Source organism: Phyllobates terribilis, unplaced genomic scaffold (genome assembly GCF_046119375.1).
Source record: "Phyllobates terribilis strain yellow unplaced genomic scaffold, ASM4611937v1 Scaffold_4__5_contigs__length_816908805, whole genome shotgun sequence".
Lineage (NCBI taxonomy): Eukaryota > Metazoa > Chordata > Amphibia > Anura > Dendrobatidae > Phyllobates > Phyllobates terribilis.
The window spans coordinates 62557360-62575243 of NW_027362764.1; positions in this window are offsets into that span (position 1 = coordinate 62557360).

Genomic DNA, 17884 nt, shown 5'->3' on the forward strand with positions numbered 1-17884 from the left:
CGAGGGACCGAGGCAGGAAATAAGTGAACAGAGCCAGAACCGAGTAAGTGGGACCAGAGCCACAAGAAGTGGACCGTGTTAGAGGGATATTCATGAGATCCTTGACATTACAGGTGCAGAAATACAGTACACAGAGGACCAGAGCCACACTTCAGGAGATGGAGGCAGCCACTGTAACGTTTGCTAGAAGCAACCACCAAGAAGGGTCTTGCAGCCTAGTAGCATAGAATCTCGTTAGGGCCTGGACGGCGTGTGTCATGGCATTACAATGCATATTTTAAACACTATATAACTATCCTTACCCTCTATAAATTAATCAAAAAACACACAGACACAAGTTGACTTGATGGAAAAATTAATTGGCCACGGCCTTTATTAACCAATCATTTAATACATGTAAAAACCAAAACCTTCAACTAATAAAATATCTACAACCGACCGCAGCTTAGTAAAAGCTCAAGCCCATTTACCTTACATATAACTTACTGTCCGTTCGGTTCCCTGAACGACTAACCCCCTAGGCCATGACAATTTCATAATTAAAATTAAAGGGGAGGAAGGGCGGGGCAGCACTTTTCCTATAGCAGCGCCGAGGACTGACACGCTCCCCGTCGCTGCACACTAGTTTTTATCCTCTCCAATATTTATTATTTACACTTAGATATGCCCTATCAGCAGGCATCACAGAGGAAGAAGAACAATCTTCCCTCGTGACGCCCAACTACTGGCTGAAATCACCAGCCAATCCTACCATCTAATCCCACCATGCCCACCAGCGGGAAACCTATGTCAGGAAAACCTATTCCCGCATTTAACCCTTTAGGGGAAGAGCACATGCATGTTAATGCCATATACTCCCCTCCTAAAAGTCCGGGTCTGACATTACCACCAAAGTTACAGGGTATAAGGCTGACTGTAATGCATCATAGGAAAGAGTAATAAGCTTGTATTTATTTATTTATTTTACTCACATACAGTACAGACCAAAATTTTGGACGCACCTTCTCATTTAAAGATTTTTCTGTATTTTCATGACTTTGAAAATTGTACATTCACACTGAAGGCATCAAAACTATGAATTAACACATGTGGAATTATATATTTAACAAAAAAGTGTGAAACAACTGAAAATATGTCTTATATTCTAGGTTCTTCAAAGTAGCCACCTTTTGCTTTGATGACTGCTTTGCACACTCTTGGCATTCTCTTGATGAGCTTCAAGAGGTAGACACCGGAAATGGTTTTCACTTCACAGGTGTGCCCTGTCAGGTTTAATAAGTGGGATTTCTTGCCTTATAAATGAGGTTGGGACCATCAGTTGTGTTGTGCAAAAGTCTGGTGGATACACAGCTGATAGTCCTACTAAATAGACTGTTAGAATTTGTATTATGGCAAGAAAAAAGCAGCTAAGTAAAGAAAAACGAGTGGCCATCATTACTTAAAGAAATGAAGGTCAGTCAGTCCGAAAAATTGGGCAAACTTTGAAAGTGTCCCCAAGTGCAGTTGCAAAAACCATCAAGCGCTACAAAGAAACTGGCTCACATGAGGACCGCCCCAGGAAAGGAAGACCAAGAGTCACCTCTGCTTCTGAGGATAAGTTTATCCGAGTCACCAGCCTCAGAAATCGCAGGTTAACAGCAGCTCAGATTAGAGACCAGGTCAATGCCACACAGAGTTCTAGCAGCAGACACATCTCTACAACAACTGTTAAGAGGAGACTTTGTGCAGCAGGCCCTCATGGTAAAATAGCTGCTAGGAAACCTCTGCTAAGGACAGGCAACAAGCTGAAGAGACTTGTTTGGGCTAAAGAACACAAGGAATGGACATTAGACCAGTGGAAATCTGTGCTATGGTCTGATAAGTCCAAATTTGAGATCTTTGGTTCCAACCACCGTGTCTTTGTGTGACGCAGAAAAGGTGAACGGATGGACTCTACATGCCTGGTTCCCACCGTGAAGCATGGAGGAGGAGGTGTGATGGTGTGGGGGTGCTTTGCTTGTGACACTGTTGGGGATTTATTCAAAATTGAAGGCATACTGAACCAGCATGGCTACCACAGCATCTTGCAGCAGCATGCTATTCCATCCGGTTTGCGTTTAGTTGGGCCATCATTTATTTTTCAACAGGACAATGACCCCAAACACACCTCCAGGCTGTGTAAGGGCTATTTGACCAAGAAGGAGAGTGATGGGGTGCTACGCCAGATGACCTGGCCTCCACAGTCACCAGACCTGAACCCAATCGAGATGGTTTGGGGTGAGCTGGACCGCAGAGTGAAGGCAAAAGGGCCAACAAGTGCTAAGCATCTCTGGGAACTCCTTCAAGATTGTTGGAAGACCATTTCCGGTGACTACCTCTTGAAGCTCATCAAGAGAACGCCAACAGTGTGCAAAGCAGTCATCAAAGCAAAAGGTGGCTACTTTGAAGAACCTAGAATATAAGACATATTTTCAGTTGTTTCACACTTTTTTGTTAAATATATAATTCCACATGTGTTAATTCATAGTTTTGATGCCTTCAGTGTGATTGTACAATTTTCATAGTCATGAAAATACAGAAAAATCTTTAAATGAGAAGGTGTGTCCAAAATTTGGTCTGTACTGTATATAGCCCCATTAATTCCACAGCGCTTCACAGACATTATCGGCACTGTCCCCATCGAGGCTCACAATCTACATTCCCTGTCTTTCGCGTGGGAGGAAACCAGAGAACCCAGAGGAAACCCACACAAACATGAGGAGAACATACAAACTTTGCAGATGTTGTCCTTGGTGGGATTTGAACCCAGGACCCCAGTGCTATCCACTGAGCCACCGTGCTGTATCTATTGTAAATGTTTAGTGCCTTATATGATAGGGTTTTATTGTGACAATTGTTACCGCTACTTTTATCCGAAGGAGTTACTTATGTTTAAATTGTAAAACATTTTATTGTACTATAATAATCTGCTAACCTTGTTTAATTTTGTATCCGAATCATTCAAATTACTCTGTTAGAGTAATAGATAATCTTTGGTTAAGTTACTGCTGTGTGCTCATCTTCTGCGCTGTTGAATCCCAAGCACCTGTTTACACAGACACAGTGATTCTCCTTTCTCCCTGTGAAGTGCAGGGCGGGAGGCCATCCTCCATATCTCCAATCCAGGGAGTGGTCTGGCCTTTAAATAGCCAGCCTTTACACTCAGGTGTTGTTCAGTGTCTGGAAAAAACCTGATCCAGAGAGGAGCTTGCACATGTATTGCTGAACCATGTGTGCCTAACCCAGAGTGGCTGGACCCCGACTGATATACGGACTGTGCTGCACCTTTGTATGTTGTTTTGCCGTTATGCCGAATGGGCCATGATTACTTTATGGACTCCTGGGTGATTTATGACATTTAATAAATCAACCCGAAATTTAAAGAGACAGTGTACCTTGTCTACCCCCGCATACAGCCGAGCAAGTCGCTTTACCACAAGTGGTGTTAGAAGTTCAGGCAAAACTCCCAGCGAACACGTGTGAATGTTACAACAGGTGCTGCATGTCCTGGGTTAAGCCAGCCATAAGCCAGCAAGTAACACCGGACAAAATGGAGGATGTGCTCAAGCATCTGTTGCAGGCACAGCAAATGCAGCACCAGCAGCAGCTACAGCAACAGCAGGCGCAGCAAGCGCAGTACCAGCAGCCGCACCTGCAGAGCCAGCAGAATATGCAGCAGCACCGGGAGCAGCTACAGCAGCAATGAGAGCAGCAGCAGGAGACAAATAAACTCCTGAAGCAACAGATACAACAGCAGCAAAGACAGATGGAACTTCTAGCAGGGATGATCCGTGGCAGGACAACCACCCCACCCCCAAATCCAGGTGATGACTCACATGTCAGGAAGACGGTAAGAAGATTATTACAAAAGATGACCCCGGGGGATGACATTGAGGCGTTCCTGACTGTGTTTGAAAGGGTGGCGGAGAAAGAGAGATTACCTCCAGAGCAGTGGGCGGAGGTTTTAGCGCCATATTTAACAGGGGAGCCACAGAAGGCCTATTATGACCTGGCTTTGCAAGACGCAAAAGAGTATGCAAAGTTAAAAACTGGAATTTTAGCATGATTGAGGGTAACAATGTCTGTCAGGGTACAGCGCATCCACCGCTGGGCGTATCGCTGCGAGCAACCCCCTCGCTCCCAAATGTTTGACTTACTGCACCTGGTCCAAAAACGGTTGCAGCCTGAGTCCTCTACACCTGCGCAGATGGTAGAGTGAGTGGTTATGGACCAGTTCGTACATTCTCTGCCAAGGCCAATACAGGCTTTAGTTGCCCAGGGTGATCCCCGGGACACTGATGAACTCGTGGGTCTGGTTGAGAGGTTTCAGGGGGCCGAGGGTTCCCTGGGAAGGCAGACCACTCCATATCTCGCAACTCATCAGGGGGCAAAGCCCAAAAAGGGGCGTGGCGTCCAAGGTCCAAAGGGAGATTATTTGTTGGAAGTGTTACGGCCCAGGCCATGTAGCTGCCCAATGCCCCCTGGCCTCTGAACAAGTGGACTGTAGATGAGTCCCCCCTGTGTGTCCTTGCAGGTGACGAAAACGATATGGCGACCCTGGAGGCTGAGGTTCTGGATTTGGGGGTGTCTGGGAGGACCTTTGGTACTGCGCAGATGCGGGATCTTACTTTGAAGTATGCCTTTGACAATGTATCTGTAATCAATGGGGTTGCTCAAGAGCTGGGGGCTGACACCAGGTTCCCATATTTCTCACTCAATGGGGAACTTCTTTATTGGGTCACTGCCCAAAAGGGGAAGTCATAGAGCAGTTGGGGGTTCCGAGACCCTATAGGCGTAGTGTTAGACCTGGTCCATTCTCACATCTTGGGTGGGCATCTAGGGGTAGACAAGACTCAGGAGCGGGTCCTACAGTGGTTCTACTGGCCTGGATGTCACTGAGATTGTGAACTACTGTCGATACTGTCCCACCTGTCAGATAACGGCTCCCATGTTCCATTTCCAGAGCCCCGTAGTACCATTACCTATTATAAAGGTCCCATTTGACTGGATGGCCATGGATCTTGTCGGGCCCCTGGTGAAGTCTGCCCAGGGGCACGAATACATCCTCGAAGTATTGGACTATGCAACTCGGTATCCGGAAGTGGTACCATTGAGAAATTCTTCCTCAAGAAGTATCGCCAGAGAGCTGGTGCATATTTTCTCCTGGACAAGTCTGCCAAAGGATATCCTGATGAACCAGGGAACTCGTTTTATGTAGTAGGTGATGAGGGAATTTTGTAAGGCTCTCCAAATTATACAACTCCGGACGTCGGTATACCATCTGCAGACGAACGGACTGCTAATGAGATTCAACAAGACCTTGAAGTCAATCTTGAAGAAGGTCGTGGAGACGGATGGGTGAGACTGGGATTACCTACTGCTGTACCTGCTGTTCTCCATTAGGGAAGTTCCCCATAGCTCTATGGGGTTCTCGTGGTTTGAGCTGCTATACGGATGACACCAGAAGACTAGGGGACTTCTGGACATAGCCAAGGAGACCTGGGAAACAGAGGTTACATGCCACCGGAGCATCATTGAGCATGTGGCCCAGATGCAGGACCGGATGGAGAGGGTGATGCCAATCGTGAAAGAGAGCCTTCGGTCGACTCAAGAAACCCAAGCGAGGGTCTACAATCGAGCCGCAAGGCTGACACAATTCAGCCCGGGAGACCGCGTGTCAGTGTTAGTACCCACGGTCGAGAGCAAGTTTCTGGCAAAATAGCAAGGGTCGTACGAGGTGGTTGAGAAGCTGTGTGAAGTTAATTGCAAAGTCCACCAGCCAGGTAGAAGAAAGCCACACCAGATCTACCACATCAACTTCCTTAAGCCGTGGTGGGACAGAGAACCTGTGGAAGTTACGCGTCTAGGGGCCAATTCTGAAGCCAGGTTCGAGGACATCACAGTGGCAGAGACACTATCACTGACCCAAAAACAACAGTGCCGAGAGCTCCTGCAGAGAAACCAAGACCTGTGCTATGAATTGCCCGGTTGTACGCAAGTTGTGGAGCATGAAATATTGACGGAACTGCAGGTACAGGTGAACCAGAGACTGTATCGAATTCCCGAAGCCTGCCGCGAGGTGATCTCCAAGGAGGTGAGGAGAATGTTAAGCCTGGGCGTTATAGAGGAGTCTAAGAGTGGCTTGTCCAGCCCTATTGTGCTTGTACCCAAGCCGGACGGAGAATGACACTTCTGTAACGATTACAGGAAGCTAAACGAAGTGTCTAAGTTTGATGCCTAACCGATGCCCCAGGTCGATGAACTTATTGAGAGGCTGAAGCCTGCCAGGTACATCACTGCCTTGGACCTGACCAAAGGGTACTGGCAAATTCTCCTGTCCCCAGGTGCAAAGGAGAAAACGGCCTTCTCTACCCCCGACGGGTGTTTTCAATACATCAGGATGCCGTTCAGACTACAGAGAGCCCCAGCTACCTTCCAGAGGGCCATGGACTTGAACCTAGGCTCACATAAGAAATAAGTTGCCGCTTACCTAGACGACATCGTGATTTTTAGCCCAGATTGGGTAACCCACCTGCAGAAGGTCCAGGCAGTACTGGATGCCTTGAGAAATGCCGGGTTTACCATAAACCTTAGAAAATGCGCCATAGGAAGAGAAGAGACAAAATACTTTGGCTACATTGTTGGAATGGGCGAAATAAAACAGCAAATAAACAAGGTGGAGGCAATCCAGAATTACCTGCAACCGGCCTCCAAGAATCAGGTACGGGCCTTTCTGGGAATCATAAGATATTATTGGCAATTTATCCCGAATTTCGCCACAATAGCGACACCCCTAACCTACCTACTAGAGATGAGCGGTGTTCAACTCGAACTGTTCGCCAATCTCAAATTCGAGCTGTTTTGGGCTGTGTTCGAACCGTTCGGCGAACACGAACGATTTGAAAAAAATTCGGCTGTTCGAGGTTATGTTCGATAACTGTTCGTGCACCAAAATCATAACTGGATTTTTTCTCAGTAATGCTGAAAATTAATGTTAATACGCAGTTTGAGTGTTCAGCGGGGTGGGGGGAGGGGCAGGGGATGGATCTCTGCATAAATAATGAAGATCTCCATTTTTTTTTCTCTTTCCCGCATTTACAGTGGGGAGGTGCAATCTGTCAGCCTATCAGCAGCGCACAAACGGAGCGAACTACTTTTTTTCACACAAGCAAGGGCATGTGTCATTGGCAGTGTATGTCACATGTCCTTGCCCTATAAGACCCAGCAATTTTCCACCTAGCCACCATTTTCTCACGGCTGCAGCTGCGTGTTAGAGGGCACCGCTGTTGCTGTGTGCGCTATACTTTGAGTGTTAATTTCAAGCCAATTTTCGCACAAATCTACAGATAGCTTGGGAGTAGGGAATAGTTGTGATTGCAGTCCTTTTGAGGACTAGGTTACATCATTTCCTACGACTTTTATCAGGCAGGTCTGTGCTCTTAAATAGATAGGTTGGGAGTAGGGACTAATTGTAATTGCAGTCCTTTTGAGGGCTAGGTTACATCAGTTACTATCACTTTTTTCAGGCAGGTCTGTGCCAGTGCTGTGCAAGTTTTTTTCACAGCATCTGGCTTAATCTAGCTAAGCAAACCCTTTTTGGCCTCTTGCAGTGTGTGTTAGTCAGTGGAGTAGCCTATCTGTGTTGCAAGCTACACCACCTGTGTATAGAATACAAATTTTTTCACTGCACCTAGCCAAGTAAAACCTTTTGGGCATAGCATCATTCTATTAGTCCATCTATACTAACCTCCACCAGGTTGCAAATTAAAAATAATTTTTATCTGCATCTAGCTCTGAAAAAATATTTGGGCTTGTAGCAGTGTGTGGGACTTGTTCTATTAGTCCATCTATACTAACCTCCACCAAGTTGCAAATTAAAAATTTTTTTTATCTGCATCTAGCTCTGAAAAAATATTTGGGCTTGTAGCAGTGTGTGGGACTTGTTCTATTAGTCCATCTATACTAACCTCCACCAGGTTGCAAATGAAAAATAATTTTATCTGCATCTAGCTCTGAAAAAATATTTGGGCTTGTAGCAGGGTGTGGGACTTGTTCTATTAGTCCATCTATACTAACCTCCACTAGGTTGCAAATTAAAAATAATTTTTATCTGCATCTAGCTCTGAAAAAATATTTGGGCTTGTAGCAGTGTGTGGGACTTGTTCTATTAGTCCATCTATACTAACCTCCATCAGGTTGCAAATTCAAAATAATTTTTATCTGCATCTAACCCAGCCAATACTTTTGGGCTAATACCACAGTTTGGCCACTCAGCTCTGCTCGGTTCCCATCCATTGTTTTTTGTGCAAACAGCTCCAGAGTTGTCAATTAGTTAACCACCAAAATGAGTGGAAAAAGGTCTGCTGCTGGTGGAAAGGGGAATAGGCGTGTTGGGAAGGGAAAAAAAGGTTGTGTCCGTGGGGTAGGTGTTAAAGCAACAGTAACATCTGCAAAAGAAAGACCATCTTCCAGCCAAGCTAAGATGTCTACTTCTTTTAGCGGACAATGTGATAATATCCCTTTCTTACGGCCACGCCAATTGCTACAAATTCCAGATGAGGCACAAAAACAGCAGGTGCTTCAACGGATATCAAGTGCTCCTTCAAGTGGGCTCTCCTCCACCTCAACTTCAACATCACAAATACTCCAGTCCTCAGAGGTGTCACCCCAATAGCACTTGCTTCCTCACAGCTCCCAAGTCTCCAGCTGCCCGTCTGAGTATGGGGTAGAACAGATGGTTGAGTCTGTAGAGCTGTTTACTCATACTATAGCCTGGGAATCAGAGGTCGGCTCCAGAGCTTCTGTGAATCCAGACGAGGAAATGATCTGCACTGATGCCCAGAATCTTTATGAGTCGGATCCAGGAACAGACGCTGAAGGTTCTGACCATAATGTAGACCCTCGTTCCCAAACTGTAACTCCTGTTGGTGGAGACAATGAGGAAGACGATGATGAGACTCAAATACCTGATTGGAGTGACAACTTGAGTTTTTTATCAGGGCAGGAAGAGGTTGGCTCTGAGGACGACGGGTGTTTTAACACACAGGGTGATGATGACGAGGTTGGAGATCCCACTTACTGTCAACCCACAGTCAGCCAGTCGATGAGGTCAGCAGAGGAGGTGGAGGAGGATGCTAGTGACGACGAGGTCAGGTTGCGCCTTCCTGGACAGAGACGTAGTACTGGAAGCACGTCAACAACAGCATCCTCGAACACAACTCTGCCTCTGACCACAAGTCGTGGTGACTCTTCAGGTCGCATGGGTGCTAAGCCTTGCATAGCCTGGGCATTTTTTCAGATCGATAAGGATGACCCAACTCGTGTTATCTGTAACATTTGTCAGCAAAAGCGAAGTAGAGGCCAAAAAATACATAGTTTGAGTACTTCATGCATGAACCGGCACATGGATATGAAGCATAAGTTGCAGTGGGAAGCTCACTGTGCTACAATGCGGCCTAGCCGGCCGGGCCAACCACCGTCTGCCACATCTTGTGCATCCGCGGCCTCTTCATCCTCTGTGACTGGGGGGACAGCAGTCACACCTGTTTTGGGATGCAGACCTGCCACCTCTTTACCCGCAACAGCCAGCGTGATTGGCAGGTCATCATTTTCTTTGGAGGTGGAAAAACCAGCTGGTGTTCAGCGCTGTCCGACATCGATAGCACCACCTTTGGATCAAGGCAACCTAACATGTCCGCCTGCATCTTCCTCACAGACCGGCAGTTTGCCGGGGACACCCTTCTCAACCCCGTCTAAGCACAACAGCCAGTCCTCGGTCCCTCAGATGTGGACAAGTAAAAGACCATTTCCTCCTAGCCATGAGAAAGCTAAGAGGTTGAATTTCACCATCTGCAAGCTCTTGGCTACAGAAGTGCTGCCTTTCCACCTGGTGGACACAGAGGATTTTCGAGACCTTATGTCCGTCGCAGTGCCCCAGTACCAGATGCCCAGTCGGCACTACTTCTCAAAGAAAGGTGTGCCTGCGCTCCACCAGCATGTCGCACACAACATCACCGCTTCTTTGAGAAACTCTGTGTGTGAAAGGGTGCATTTCACCACAGACACTTGGGCGAGTAGGCATGGACAGGGACGTTGCATGTCGCTGACTGGGCACTGGGTAACTATGGTGACAGCAGGACAAGGGACAGCAGGACAAGTCTTGCAGTCCCCACGAGTTTTGCGTCAATCCTCTTTATCTCGAAGTTCCTCCACTGCTTCTGCCTCCTCAACCTCCTCTCGGTCCTCCACCTGCACTCAAAGCCTGTCTGGTCATGCGACAAGCTTTCTAACTGCGCAGAAGGGATCCTGCACACCTCCTTACTATGCTGGCAGCAGGGCTCAACGTCATCAGGTGGTTTTTACTTTGAAATGTCTGGGAAATGTGAGTCACACAGCTGAGGAGTTGTGGTCAGCTCTGGAGGACCAGTTTCATGAATGGTTGTCTCCACTGGACCTGAAACCAGGGAAGGCCGTGTGCGACAATGCTGCAAACCTCGGTGCGGCCCTTCGCCGGGGCAATGTCACACACGTGCCTTGTATAGCTCACGTGTTGAACCTGGTTGTCCAGCAATTTTTAGCCCACTATGCCGGACTAGATGGCCTTCTGCAGAGGGCACGGTCGCTGTGTGCTCACTTCCGCCGTTCGCATTCCGCAGCTCAGCGACTTACATCTCTACAGAAGTCGCTGGGCCTGCCACTTCACCGGCTAAAATGCGATGTGCCTACCCGGTGGAATTCAACTGTGCACATGTTGCAGCGACTGTGGCAGCACCGACAAGCCCTGGTGCAATATGTTCTGACGTATAGCCTGGGCCAACGAGATCCGGAGGTGGGGCAAATCACGCTCGAGGAGTGGTCTCAGATCAGGGACCTATGCACCCTTCTCCACAGCTTTGAAATGGCGACGAAGATGTTTAGTGCTGACGATGCCATTATCAGCATGACTATTCCGGTGATTTACATGCTGGAGCACATGTTAAACAGAATTCGGAGTCAGGTGGTGGCACAAGAGGAGGTGGAGGAAGTAGAGGAGGAGGAGTTGTATGCGGAAGGGCTAACATCTGCAAGGTCCAGACGGTCGGCAGCACCAAGGCGGCAGGCATGTGAGGGTGGGGGAGATGGTTTTACCAGGGCGCATGGCAGCAGCCAAACTTGTGAGGAAGGTGCAGGAGCCCAGGAAGAAGTGGAGGACAAACTGATGGAAGACTCATCTGACGCGCCCCTGGGCCTGTGCTGAGTAGCGTTGCGCACGCGGGAGCCTACCCGGAGCCGGATCTGATAGGGTTAGTAGTCTCGTGGCGGTGACCCGGTCCGTGCCCAGGGAGTCAATCTGAGTGGCAGTCTTTAGCAGAAGATGGTACGGTGTTCGACTACGCCACCCGTTGAATGCGGCTATGAAGCCGCCGCTGCAGGGCAGACCGCTGAGGCCGGTGGTAAGGTCGTGCAGCGTAGCTGGTAGAACCCCCAACGGGAGGGGTATGGCCTCAGGGCAACCGACGTGTTTGAAGGGGGTAGCAGGAACCACTCAGAGACGGTGCGGTGTAGTTCTGGGTCTTTACTGGTGACAAAGTAGACCCTCCCGGAGTACTGGCTAGCGATCGGGGCCTGGTCAGTCCGTGAGCTGATGGGATCTCCCCTGGCCAGGCGGAGTTGTAGGCCTCCCCAACTAATCGTACTCTTCTGGCTACCTTGCTAGAGGCTGATAAAAGTAGCCCACGTCCCTGAGTGTACCGTGTGGTGCTCACCCGTATGGCCGGTGACTCGGGGCCTTTTGGTAGCTTCCGCTCCACGTCGCGGTGCTGGTCCCTTGCGTGTGACCGTGCCTTCGGGTTTCTTGGCCAGAGGACCTGAAATCCCCTGCCGGGCGGTTTCTGCTGCTGGGTAAGGATTAGTCCCCACAGCCTCGGACTCCGGGTCCGGTAAGAACTCTTCAATCAGGGCGAGCTCTACAGCTTCCAGCCCCTGACCTCTTTTAGTACAGCTCCCACAGAGCTCCTGATCTTTCTTTCCCTATAGCTGCTCCACTACAGACCAGACTGTGTCTCTGTCTGTGTTCTCTGCTCTTTCTCTACTCTAACCCTGCCTCAGCCCTAGTTTTATATAGGGGAAGTTATTCCCCTCCCAGGACTGGGCAGGAGGTGTGGCATGCATAGGATGTCTGACCAGGAAACCTCCCACCTGCTCACAGACGTAATATTGCTATTACTGTGGAAACCAGACCCCTGGGGTGCCACATTCCCCCCTAGTGAAATTTAGTACTCCGGGACTAAACATATTTTTGTAAAACATAACAAGTAAAAACAGAAACAGTACAATAAAGAAAAACACATTAGGATGGTCACGGCATGTCCGCAACCGGGTGCAGTCTTTGAAGAAAACAAAGGTGTCCATTTCACCAAGAGACAGGGAGCCATAACCAGGTAGGGGTCTGTCCTGCCCCGAGTCCTTAACAGTCTTTAGTCCATTCCCGGGTTACGCTCCAAACATATGTACAAAGGATTCCGGATAATCCATAAACGACACCTATAAACTAACTAGAAATACACAATTATTTACAGGCAACAATAAACAGGTAAATACAAATAAAGCAGTCTAAACACTTAGATCCTCCAACGTACGGGCAACTGGCCTCTAGTGGCTCTAGTGGACCTACGGAGCTGACTGACTGGTCCCGAGCTACGGGGTGTAGGAGCTGTCAAAGATAAACTGGGCAGCTGTCTACGGGCTCTTTGGCTCACTAGGGGTATGGCAGGCTCACTATAAGCAGAGGGTTGATCCTCCTGGTCTGCTTGTGTGGGGTCTTCTGCCTCCTGGACCGGCTGCTCTTCCAGCTCTACCTGTTTCTCCGTAGGCACTTGGGATGCTGGTTGGAGGAAGGTGAGGACGGTACCACAACAGCGCCATTGACTTGAGTCCAAGACCGAGGGAAGTCTCCGAGCACAGTACTAACCATATCTTCCCTTTCCTCTGCGGTCGAGGGTCTTCTTGTTCTTCTTCAGGGCTTCGTAGCTGTTTGGGACACTTCTTCAGGTGATCTCGGGATACAATGGCTGTGGTTTCTCCTCCGTCCTTACTGATTATGCAGACTTTCGGGTTCTCATGGCTGGAGGGCAGTACGGTGTACGGGTCCTTCTCCCACTGGTCGTCCAACTTGTGAAGGCGTCTCTTCCTCTTCAAGACCTGCTCTCCAGGTACCAGGGGAACAGCGGGAGCATACTGGTTGTAAGTCTTCTCCTGTCTTTCTCTAGCTTGACAGAGACTTCGCTCCACGCTCTCCTGTACTTTCCGGTACTGCTGCTGCCTTTCTGTGTCCCAGTCTGCTTCTGGTGAAGTGTCCTCGGGTGTCAGGACTCCCATCTCCAGATCAACAGGAAGCTTAGCAGGTCTTGCTCTCATTAGGTAAGCCGGGGTACAGTTGGTAGAACCTACCGGGATGTGGTTGTATAGGTCCACCAGATCAGGCAGTTTCTCAGGCCACAGACTGCGTTCCTCCAGGGGCAATGTTTTCAGAAGATCTATCACCACCTGGTTCATTTTCTCGCAGAGCCCATTGGTTTGCGGATGATAGGGTGTTGTTCTTATCTTCCGGCAGCCATACAGAGTACAGAACTCCTGGAAGACTTCCGCTTCAAAGGCAGGTCCCTGGTCCGTCAGCACCTGCTCCGGGTATCCGTGTGGACGGCAGAAGTGCTGCTGGAAGGCTCTAGCTGCTGTTTGAGCCGTTAAGTCCTTGACCGGGACCACCACCAGGAACCGGGAGTAATGATCTACGATTGTGAGGGCGTAGACATACCCAGATCTGCTTGGAGCCAGTTTCACATGGTCCAGGGCTACCAGTTCCAGTGGCTGTCGGGTGATGATGGGCTGCAAGGGAGTCTTCTGGCTGGCACGGTCCTTCCTTCTTAGGTGGCACGGTCCACAGTCTCTGCACCACCTCTCGATGGTTCCCCTCATGCCTACCCAGTGGAACCGCCCGCGCAGCAGGAACTCCAGCTTCTTCCACCCGAAGTGCCCAGCTCCGTCGTGGTATGCCTCCAGTACCATAGCCGCGTCTCTTCTTGGCACCACTACTTGCCAGATCAGTTCATGCGTCCGGGAGTTAACCATTCTGCGGCACAACTTCCCCTTGTAAAGGAACAGTCGACTCTTCTCAGCCCACAGTTGCTTGGTCTCCTCCGGAGCGTCTGGGTCAAGGCGGGCATCTGGCTGAGTCAGCATCTCCTTCACCAGTCGGACTGTGGGGTCACTATCTTGCGTTTCCGCCCAGTTGTAATGAGGTAAGGGGTTGAACGTAGCGGATTGCTTACTCCTTACACGGTGGGAATACTGGATAGTCCCATGCCGGTGGAACGCGGGAAGTTCAACCTCCTCCAGTTCCTCTGGATCTTCCCCCATGTCCGGTAGGTTTGGCATTCTGGACAAGGCATCCTCGTTGGTATTGGAGCGTCCTGCCCTGTATTTGATTGTGAACTCAAAGTTGGACAGGCGGGCCATCCATCTCTGCTCCAGGGCACCGAGTCTTGCTGTGTCCAGGTGTGTCAACGGGTTGTTATCCGTGTACACGGTGAACCGGGAAGAGGCGAGGTAGTGCTTAAAGCGTTCGGTGACTGCCCACACCACTGCCAGGAACTCTAGCTTGAATGAGCTGTAATTCTCAGGGTTTCTTTCGGTGGGTCGCAGTTTTCGGCTGGCGTAAGCAATTACTCGTTCTTTCCCCTGCTGGATCTGGGACAGTACGGCTCCTAGCCCGATGTTACTTGCGTCGGTGTAGAGGATAAAGGGCTGGCTGTAATCAGGGTACGCCAGGATTTCATCCCCCGTGAGGGCCATCTTCAGCTGGCGGAAGGACTCTTCTTCCAGCTTCTCCCATCTGAAGGGTGGCTTCTGGTTCTTGGCCTTCCTGGACTGGCCTATCAGGAGGTCCTGCATAGGAGCTGCCTTTTTGGTGAAACCGGGAATGAATCTTCGGTAGTAGCCTACCAACCCGAGGAACTGCCGCACTTCCTTTACGCTGGAGGGGCTTGGCCATTCCTTAATTGCGGTGATCTTATCAGGGTCGGGAGCCACTCTGTCAGCACTCACCACGTGTCCCAGGTACTGCACCTTTGGTTTCAGGAGGTGACACTTGGAGGGTTTCACCTTTAGGCCGTAGTTTGCCAGGGCTTCGAACACTTCTGCCAGGTGTTTCAGGTGGTCCTCGTAGGTCTTGGAGTAGACGATGACATCGTCCAGGTATAATAGGACCCTCTCGAAGTTTCGGTGTCCCAGACAGCATTCCATCAACCGTTGGAAGGTTCCTGGTGCGTTGCAGAGTCCGAACGGCATGCAGGTAAACTCGCTAAGTCCCATCGGGGTGGTGAATGCGGTCTTCTCCCGGTCCGCCTCTGCTACAGGAACCTGCCAGTACCCGCTAGTGAGATCCAAAGTAGAGAAGAAGTTAGCAGATTTTAAAGCAGCCAAAGACTCCTCTATCCTTGGTAAGGGGTACGCATCTTTGTGTGTGATACGGTTGATTTTCCGGTAATCTACACACATTCTCATGGTGTTGTCTTTCTTTTTAACCAAGACTAGTGGAGCTGCCCAGGGGCTACAGCTATCCCTGATTACCCCAGCCTCCTTCATGTCTCTAAGCATCCCCTTGGCGTGTTGGTAGTGTGCAGGGGGTACGGGTCGGTATCTCTCCTTTATGGGAGGATGGTCTCCCGTGGGGATGTGGTGTTCTACCCCCTTTACTCGCCCGAAGTCTAACGGGTGTTTACTAAACACTCTCTCGTACTCTTGAACCACCCGATAGACTCCCTGTTTCTGGTGTGAGGGAATGGAGTCAGTACCCAAATGTAGTTGCTGACACCAGTCCTCTATTGTTTTCTTAGAGCCGTTACCTTCCTCTGGTTGAGATGGAGGCAAGGGTTCCACGGACTGTACAGAATTCTGGTTTATGGTGAACAATTTAGCTAGCGTGGCATACCGGGGCAGGTGTACTTCTCTCTTCCCGATGTTTATTATGCGAACGGGCACCCTCCCATGGCGTACATCAACCACCCCCCGTGCTGTCAAAATGGTGGGCCTACTGTCTGAGTAGACGGGTTCTACCATTGCTTGGTAGTCTCTACCTCTTAGACCAATAGCTGCCCGGCACCAAATCATCATTTCACTTTTTGGGGGCATGGCAATAGGGAAAGGGTCACACATTCTCACGCTTCCAATCTCACCACCGGAGAGTTCCACCTGTTGCCGCCGCATCAGTGCCCGGATCTCTTTTTGGAGCACTCGCTGTTGGCCGGAGCTGGCGTTCTTGGCAACCTGCTGTAAAATGAAAATCACCTCTGCAAGACAATTTTCAATCACATTAGTTCCTAGAGTTATCTTTGGGTGACTCTCGCGCTTGTCAATGTCTACAATGATCAGTCCCTGTGCTGCCAGTTCGACTCTACCGATTTTAATGGTCATCTCTTTGAATCCGATCTGTGGCACGGGTTGACCATTGCTGGCGATGATACTCAAGTCGTCGTCAGGGTAGCGGGTTATATCCGAGTCATTCCAGTACTGCTTGAAGAGCACGTACGGGATGGTGGTGACCTGTGACCCGGTGTCAAGTAGGGCACTCATAGGAATGCCATCCAGTACCACAGGCAAGACTGGACGTCCTCCCACATATTTGTCACGCCAGTTCGATGGGCCTGGTGATCTTATTCCTGGGGGTTGGCCCTCTACCCTAGGTTGTGCCAGTTTAAAGGACAGTACCTTGCCATATGTCCGGGTTGATTGCAGCGGCGGCAGATGGGTTGTCCGTCCTCGTTGTACCGGTCGCTGGGTCTTCCTCTGGCCGGTGGGGTCCTCCTTGGTCGACGCCACGGGATGTCCTCCGGTCCGGATGCCAGCTGGATCTTCCCTGGAGCAGAAACCTGTAACGACTGCACAGTTCGGGTTAGCGCAGTTACGCTTTTAGCTAGCTCTTGGACCTGATGGTGCAGGTCTGGAGCCGGGTCATTGTTCAAAGCCTGCGCATCAGCCCCCACAGGCCCTGCCGACAAGGGCGCCGCCTCCTGGTGGTAAGCGGTAGTAGGGCGCCTGTGGGTCACAACGCCACCCGGTGCCGGTTCTCGGAGCACCCGGATGGCTCTGTCCTTGAACTGTGCAAAGTCCAGATGAGGATCCTGTAAGGCCATTGCCCGCAACTGGGTTCGGTGGGCATTGCAATATAGTCCCTCTATAAATTGTTCGGTCAACAGCCTGTCCTCGTTTCCCACGCTGTCAGGGTCGGCCTGCTTAATGGCTCTCAGGGTCTCTTGTAGGTTTAGTGCATAGTCCCTTATATTCTCATGTGCTCGCTGTTTGCACCCGTAGAATCTAAGCTTAATCTCAGCTGAGGTGCGGGTATCAAAGGTGTCCTTCAGCCGGGTTAATATCCCTGCTACAGTCCTCCTCCCAGGTGGCCAGGACTTTACCTCCCTTTGGGCTGCCCCAGTTAGTTGGGCCACCAGGATGCTCACTTTTTGCTCTTCTGTGAGGGGGTACACCTGGAAGAGGCTATCCAGCTTTTCTCTAAAGTCACTCAGGGTATGTGACTCCCCTGAGTACTGGGGTAGCCAGGCTGCCCCCGGGATATAGGGCATCGTGAAAGGCATGACGGCTGCAGCGGTGGCTGTGGCAGTGAAGCTCTCCTCCGTATCCGACATCCTCCTCCCCCCTAGTGGACCGTGGCCTACCTTGCGATGACCCTCTTCCGTAGGCCGCGGCTCCGCAGTGGATCGTCAGGGTCGAGGACCTTCCGTCGCGCTCCTGTGACGTCGGCATCTGCTGGGCTCCTTCCAGGACCTTACGCAACGTCCGGACGTGAGGCGGAGCTCCAGTTCTCGCGCGCTTT